Here is an 8,493-nt window from a genome sequence, read left to right as displayed (position 1 = left end):
GCCAGGTTTCTCTGGGAACCTGGGAGTGAGGCAAATAAGAAAATGTGGACTCTTCTGCTGAGAGCTTTTTAGTACCGCGGGCTGTTAGTGCTTTCGCCCCAATAATATAAAGTTAACCTCTTGGGTTTGGTGCAAAAGAAATTCATAGTGACCTGAACTTCAGACAGCGGGATATAAGTTTTGCAGTTTCTAAGAACCTGAGTTTTAAGGATATTGGTTGGTTACTCATCCTTTTCCAGGCCTCTGCCCTTAGAGATAAATGAAGTGAGGAATGGAGAAGAGGTAGACCAGAAACATTTGAAAAAATTTGGACCTTGAGCCTGGAAGATCCAGGACTACCACTCTAAGTTCCAGTAGCATTCACTTTAGTTCAATTTAAAGAGGTTATTTAATTAAAAATAGAAATACCGGGATCCCTGGGTGGCGCAGCGGTTTGGCGCCTGCCTTTGGCCCAGGGCGCGATCCTGGAGACCCGGGATCGAATCCCACGTCGGGCTCCCGGTGCATGGAGCCTGCTTCTCCCTCTGCCTATGTCTCTGCCTCTCTCTCTCTGTGTGTGTGTGACTATCATAAATAAATAAATAAATAAATAGAAATACCCTATGATCCAATAATTCCAGTGATATTTACCCAAAGAAAACAAAAGTAGTAACACATAAGGATATATATATGCATCCTTGTTTGTTGCAGCATTATTTACAATAAGCAAGATATGGAAACAACCTAAGTGTCCATCAATAGACAAATTAATAAGGAATATGTGCGGTGTGTGTGTGTGTGTGTGTGTGTGTGTGAGAGAGAGAGAGAGAGACTGTGCATAGATAGAAATAATGGAATATTACAGAACTGTTAAAAAGAATGGGATCTTGCCATTTGTGATAACATGGATGGACCTAGAAGGTATTATGCAAAGTGAAATAAGCCAGACTGAGAAGGACAAATACCATATGATTTCATTCATAAGTGGAATCTAAAAAAAAAATTTTTTTGAATAAGCAGAATCAGACCTATAAATACAGAGAACAAATTGATGGTTGCCAGAGGGAAGAGGGGTGGGGGAGTGGGGCTAAATGGGTGAAGGGGAGTGGAAGATACAGTCTTCCAGTTACAGAATGAATAAGTCACAGGAATAAAAGGCACAGCATAAGGAATATAGCAATGATATTATAATAGTGATATTTTGGGACAGACACTTGCATTAAACATAGCATAATATATTAACTTGTCCAATCACTATGCTGTGTACTTGAAACTAGTTGTGTGTCAACTATATACTCCAATAAAAAATAATAATAAAGATGTTTTTAAGCCTCCATTATGTGCAAGGTACTGTATGAATGTAGCATACTAGTTTCCTACTTCCAGGGATGGATTAAGGCTTTTCTTAGCTTTATACAGGTTTTTACAGCATATTATGATGCGTTTATGAAAGCACGTGGAAAACTGATAGATGATACTAACCAACCTTTACATAGCATTTCCCAACAATAAACTCATTTAATCTTTACAACAATACTATGAAGCAAGTGCTATTATCATCTTCATCTTATAGTACCAGAAAAGTCACTTGCACCGGTCAGCTGTTAGTAGAAGAACTAGTCATCTGGCTCAAAAATCTGTACTCTTATGCACTATATTATAGAGAAATAGAAATGAATTCATCCTGAAGAGGATGAAGGCTAAGTAAGTGTTCTAGATCTAGGGTCTACATCAGCATCCTGACTGCCAGGTGTAAACCCAAGAGCCCCAAGTGTTCAGCACTACCAACATTCTGAAGAGCAAAGATTTCAGGCATATTCATATGATCAGCCCATCCAAAGTCGCTGCTTTTACAAAGCAACATTGTGGCATAATGGAAAAAACATTCACTTTGGGTTTGAGTTGTGATTTCTTCAAGGCTGAGTGATTTGCAACAAGTCATTTCCATTTTCTGAGCTTCACTTGCTTCTGTAAAGTAGGAATCATCATCATCATCTATTCTCCCTCACTGGTGTTCTGAGAATCAACAGTTCTGTAAGTTATAAAGCTTACACATATGTTAACTTGCTGATCTTACCTTTCAGTTATTTTTACTTTTCCACAGCTCTTGATGATATATAAAAGTCTTTTCCTGATTAATTTAACCAATTGATTAATTAACTTTTTAAATTAATTTTTATTAGGATCCCTGGGTGGCGCAGCGGTTTAGCGCCTGCCTTTGGCCCAGGGCCCGATCCTGGAGACCAGGGATCGAGTCCCACGTCGGGCTCCCGGTGCATGGAGCCTGCTTCTCCCTCTGCCGTGTCTCTGCCTCTCTCTCTCTCTCTGTGTGTGTGACTATCATAAATAAATAAAAATTTTTTTAAAAATAAAAAATAAATAAAAATAAATTAATTTTTATCTTTTTAAAGATTTTATTTATTTATTCATGAGAGACACAGAGAGAGAGGCAGAGGGAGAAGCAGGCTCCATGCAGGGAGCCTGATGTGGGAATCAAACCCAGGACTCCAGGAACACGCCCTGGGCCGAAGGCAGACACTCAACCGCTGAGCCACCCAGGCACCCCTTAAATTAATTTTTAAAATCCTGGGCAGCCCGGGGGGCTTAGTGGTTGAGCTCCTCCTTCAGCCCAGGGCCTGATCCTGGAGACCCGGGATTGAGTCCCACCTTGGGCTCCCTGCATGGAGCCTGCTTTTCCCTCTGCCTGTGTCTCTGCCTCTCTCTCTCTGTGTGTTGCTCATGAATAAATAAACAAAATAATTTAAAAAAATAATTTTTATATGCTGGAATCACTCATACCAAGAAAGGAGCATAAACTTGCTAACACATACTAGGTAGAAGGAAAGGGCCTTCACAGAGTTTAGGTTGAAAAGAGAAGTAAAATGATTTAGGACAGCTCTTTTCTTCCATTCTCCTGTCTTCTGGACATACATTGGAAGAAGAAAGTAGAGAACATTCCCAACTTTTAGAGCATGAAGGTGTACCAGCTTCTTGAAGTATAAAGGTGCCTGTCAACATTGGTTATTTTCCTAAAGTTCCTGCCATCTGATTTTAGATCCTGCAAGACATAAATTAAGAATCCTGAAAATGTTACAACAGCCGGGCTGTTCAGTGGGAGGTAAAATGTCAGTAGCAGAGTGTGGGTTGGGATGTCACATGGAGTGGCTGATCATAGGAAGATTTTGTCTCATTTCTCAAATAAAACACAGCACTCTGACAGCACCGAAGCCAGCTATTCTCATTCTTATTTGCATATCCCACCCAACATCAAAGCATGATCTTTCTTTATATCATGATCCCTTCAGGTTATTCACTATCGTATTCTGAGGAGAAGTGACCACAGTTCACAGTACAGAGAAGCTTGTCAATCACCAAGTGATCTGAGCTTGTGCAAATGCTAGTCTGGCTCAGGGTGAATCAGACTGCAGCCGCTTCTCCATTTGTGAAGACTGTGTGCTAATGGCCTTTGGCAGGCTACTCTGTGAGAGCACTCGAGAGTGGATGAAAGACCAATATAAATTTTAAATTGGTTTGTACTGAATATAAATAGGAAATGCCTCCATGTGAAATAGTTCTTAATTTTTTTAATTCTCCAATTTTCCAAGAATTGGCTTTTAAAAATTGATGCTTGGTGGGCCTGGCCAAGTTAAAGCATGTAGGCCCTGTAGTAGTTGAGGTCATTGTGGGCTGTGGGCTCCTCTCTCTCGCTCCCTCCATCCTTCCCTGTCTTCAGAAGCCTTCGTATGTCACCTGGCTTTGGTGTCATCAGTGGGGAGCAGAAATATAAGCAATGAGCATTTGTTCTAGGCTGTATTACCATCTAGTACACAGGCCTCCAGAAGCCCTCCTTTCCCCCACTTTACTGTTTCTTTGCAGCCAAATCTGCAAACTGAAGAACCTTTCTACCCTGGGGAAGCCTGTCTGTGTGTGTGGATTTTGCCCATTCTAAGGTAATTTCTCTGGTGGAAAATGGACTACAATGGCATCACTTGTGTTCTATCGTGGCTTTTGTCTATCCTCTCTTTGGCAAAAAGAAAGGCAGAGGAAAAACATTTCCCTGACATTTATTTTTTTAAAGACTTTATTTATTTATGAGAGACACAGGCAGAGGGAGAAGCAGACTCCATGCAGGGAGCCCAACGTGGGACTCTATCCCAGGTCTCCAGGATCACACCCCAGGCTGAAGGCAGCACTAAAGCGCTAAGCCACCTGGGCTGCCCTTTCCCCAGCATTTAAAACTGCCAGTGATATCCCCAAGACAAACACCATTGATAAAATATCGGAAAACAAAATGGAAAGCTATATACATTTTATGATTTTTCAGAACGATGACACCTGTCGTGCAATCATCTGGTAATTTTCATGCGGCAGAATAGAAATCTCAGCTGTCGTCGCTTAGTCTTTTTGTCAGATAAAGCCCTATCTGGTGTGCAAAATTGTCTTTGAAACCTGAAATCTAGATTCTATCGATATTATTGAAAAACAATTAAAGCTTTGCTAAGGCATGGTATTTTCACAGGAGGAGTCAAGGATCTGAATGGCACATTTCTCACCCAAAGAAGGGGAACTGGCAGCTGGGGTTACAGTTGCTAGGACAGCTTTATTGTACTACAGGCTGAACATATTGACATCAACTCCCTGCTCTGACCTTCTCCTTCGTGAATGTCAGTATGGTGTGTGAAGCTGCCTCACTTTTGTCTGCCTGCTTTTCATGATGTGCAAGTCAAAAGCACATCCACAGAGATTATGGATTTAACTCAATTTTGACACATCACATTTCATCTCACTGGTTAAGAAAGGCTGAGGTATGACTCATAATTTATTTTAAAGCATTTTAAATACACTTAATTATGCATAGAAAAAAGTTGAAATCCAAAACAAGATTCCTGCAACTTTACATTAACATCATCTATACAGATTTAGTATATATAACATAATGTTGTCCTATACATAGAATGGAAGGATTAGCCTTCTCCAGTGTGGGTCAGAGGGTGGTTCCTAACTCCTGGAGATTCTCACTCTCTGTATCACATATGTCAGCAATGTTGCAATATTTTACAGCAAGCACGCATATCTGTTTGTAAGTCCATATACACACAAATAGCACAAGGCCCCCAAAAGGCATAAAAATTAGAATTTTAAAATGTTTTCGTGCACTTACACCCTAAGCTACCAATTAATTTAGAATATTCTTTACTCGTCCCTTGCATAGATGTGAGGAGTCTAGTGAGCGACAGTCTCCAAGTAACAAACCACATGAGGGATCACTGGAGGATTGTTCTGCCCATTAGTGTTAACACTATAGTGGTTCTTCTTCACAGGGCTGTTGGATAAATGAGTTAATTAATGAATGAATGATGATGATCAAATGAACAAAAGAACAAACATCATCTCCGCACATTGCTGTGAGAAACGAGTGACCGTCCTGTGTAGTTATTTACATGAGCACCCTGATGGCCATGGAAACTGGTGATCAAGTGAAAAAAGAGATGAAAAACCTGGGTCTCAAGAAGGTAAATGTTGATGGATCATTTTCTTTTCAGGTGGAGAACCTTTTGTCTTTAGAAAAATCTTTGTGACTCTAACCAATATCAAAACATGGGGTGCTCCAGAGCCACTGAAAGTATGTCCGGGTCCCAGCTCTACACTAGACTTGTGACCTTGGGCTAGTTCCTTAACCTCTCTCGGCCACAAAATAAAATTTTCAACTTAACAGGGTGATGGCAAGAATTAAATAAGATCAGAGGCACCTGGCTGGCTCAGTCAGTTAAGCAGTGGACTCTTGATTTTGGTTCCGGTTACGACCTCAGGGTTGGAAATTGAGCCCCATATTGGGGGCATGAAGCCTACTTAAGATTCTCTCTCTCCTTCTCCCTCTGCCCCTGCTCTGGGCTCTCTCTCTCTCTCTCTGAGAAGGAGAAGAAGAAGAAAAGAAGAAGAAGAAGAAGAAGAAGAAGAAGAAGAAGAAGAAGAAGAAGAAGAAGAAGAAGAAGAAGAAGAAGAAAAGAAGAAGAAGAGAATTTAAAAAATGAAATAAGATTATATGTGCTTAAAAAATTAGAAGAAAGTATGTAAATATATGGAACTCTATATGGAAAATAATATTGAACAAAAACTGTAAAACTGGATCTATTCACTGATATGAACCAAAAATCGATTTAGCATGATATAAAGGATTAGAATTTTAAGTCCACTGGATGCTGTGTTTGTATAAAGTTAGCTGGTTACAATAAAACTTGTAACCTAAAAATCTTTCCATTTTCTCAAACCGTATACTTATGTCCTTTTTGCTTTTCCCTCTTCCTTTCCCCAAGATTGGTAAATATTAGTTAAGACCATGGGACAACAAACCAGAGCCTCAGATAGGACCCAGTATGAAAATAGCCCCTAAAGATGTGGAATCTATCTTGAAAGGTTGAAGGCCAAAGAGATGAGTATCCCACTAAAATAATAGCCAATCTTTTAGCATCAGTGTGAAAATAAAAAATCACATGATTTTCAAATACCAAATCATAATTTTACTTGCTTCTCCTTCCGCCTCAGGCTCTTAAACAGTGGAGATTTGGCATTTCTATAGTTTCTGCAACACAGAAACACAAAGTCATAGGTCTAACTTCAGATCACCTTCTGAAAGAGAGTGACAGGAACTTGGCTAGAACATCAGACCAGCCTGGGTATGAATCCTAGATATTCCTACTGACAAGTTCAGTTACCTTGGGAGAGTGACTTCTCCACTCTTAAGTCTCAGAGGCAAAATGAAGGATCTAAATCACAGGATTATTGTGTTATCAGGTAGCAAAGGTACCAGCCTGTGATCACTAGTACCTGGGCATAGCTTGCCAGGTGATTCCTGATGGCCAAGTTGGGGTGGAGAGACAGGGAGGTCAGTCTGGAGGTCTTCCTTCCAAGAAATGGTCAGGCTTCTGACTATCTCCATGACAGTCTGGGGGAAGCAAAGCCATGGAAGAAAAGGGTTGGAGGAAGTTATAAATCTAGGAAAAGTGTCTAATGGAAGGCAAATCTCCCCCTTGAAAGAAAGGGGACTGGAGAGAGTATGACATTCCCAAAACCACAACTGAGAAACTCAGGAAGCCCAAGTCAAGGGCCGCTTGCCCTGGGCCTGGAAACCCCAGCCACAACCCCGCTCTCCACTGACACTGACCCAGAAGAATAATTTGCTAAAGCACCGATCCCAACAACCCAAAGATTTCCAGCAAGAGACTGACGTTGAAGCCTGGCTTTCAGTGAGGAGAGTGAGGAGACAGTGAGGAGAGCTGGAGAAGTCGTGGTTTTTAACACGTGATTGTGTGATCATCACATCTCATCCAAACCCCAGACTCCAAGGCTACCCTGTCTTCTTTGCCAGCACCTATTCTTATATCCTAACAGACCATGGATGCATATGGGAGAATAAACTGCATGTATTTTCATTTAAATCATGGTAAAGGTAAAATTCAAATCAAGGTATTTGTGTTTCCACACAGCCCCCCACCCCCACCCCAGCAGAAGCAAGCGCTCTGTGAACACACACACACGCACATACACACATAGCCTTGTTTCGGCACAGATGTCAGGAACGCAGAGCCTGTAAATCTGCCCAGGCAGTTCTGTTCTTGAATCATTAAGAACAACCGAGTGGGTGGAACGAGAACATGAAATTGCTGTGTGCACTCATGTTTTGTTTATGGAGCAATCATTTCTAGACGTGTTTTCTTTTTTTATGAAGAATCTTTTCTATGTTTGCCTTTTAACACCCCACCTTCCTTCCTGTCCCCGGCTCTCCCACACCCACTAAAAAGAAACATTGAGGGCGTTACAAAAATCTCCACAAATTTGAAGAATAGATTACATTAAGTGTCTCTCTAAACCAATTCCTTTTACTCAGTCAAAATAAATGATTTAGTAATATGAATAACACAGGTAACAGTTGAATTTGAACATGGTGTATAGTTTTAAAAAGCTCACAACAACTCCCAAATCATAAAAAAAAAAAAAAAAAAATCACCTTCCTTGATCCACCATGTGCAATGAGGACCTAGTTAACCCAGAGAATTGAAAGTCCTGAGATGTTCTCAGCAGGGTTTAATTCGTGGTTTATGCACCTGCTACAGGATTTTTTCACTTAACTTCACTGTCACTCAGCTTCTTTATCTATAAAACGGGAATCATACCTACTTTGTGAGGGCTCAGTGCCTAGGAGAGTAAGCACTCAGGAAACTGTAGCCACTCCTACTATTGCTAATAATTGCAGAAAGCGGGCAGACGGGATGGCTCTTGCTGGATCCTATGAATTCTTTGTTCTGATACACCCATCCCCCAGCCTTGGCCAGAGCAGACACTCAACGGGGGGCTCCCAGACATACCATGGTGATAGCGACCCCAGTTAGGGTGCAGTCTTCTTGGACCCCTACGAGTTTCTGTTCATTTCTAGACTGACCTGTGAGCTGCTACCCCCACTCCCTCCACACCTCCCACCGAAGGGGGGGCCCACGTGTGTGTTTGTTGAGTTCTAGA

At 41.2% G+C, this 8,493-nt stretch overlaps 1 long non-coding RNA gene across 1 annotated transcript; it reads left to right on the top strand.

Annotated features, from left to right (window-relative positions):
- Positions 1 to 1,886: 1,886 nt before the first annotated feature.
- Positions 1,887 to 7,261, top strand: LOC140600690 (uncharacterized). Its single transcript, XR_012003854.1, has 3 exons — positions 1,887 to 2,013; positions 3,856 to 3,929; positions 5,301 to 7,261. It is a non-coding gene; the product is annotated as an uncharacterized lncRNA (long non-coding RNA).
- The last annotated feature ends 1,232 nt before the right edge of the window (positions 7,262 to 8,493 follow it).

This window comes from Canis lupus, chromosome 12 (genome assembly GCF_048164855.1).
Source record: "Canis lupus baileyi chromosome 12, mCanLup2.hap1, whole genome shotgun sequence".
Taxonomy (NCBI): Eukaryota; Metazoa; Chordata; class Mammalia; order Carnivora; family Canidae; genus Canis; species Canis lupus.
Note: the sequence above shows the minus strand (reverse complement) of the source record. Positions and strands in the feature narration are given on the sequence as shown.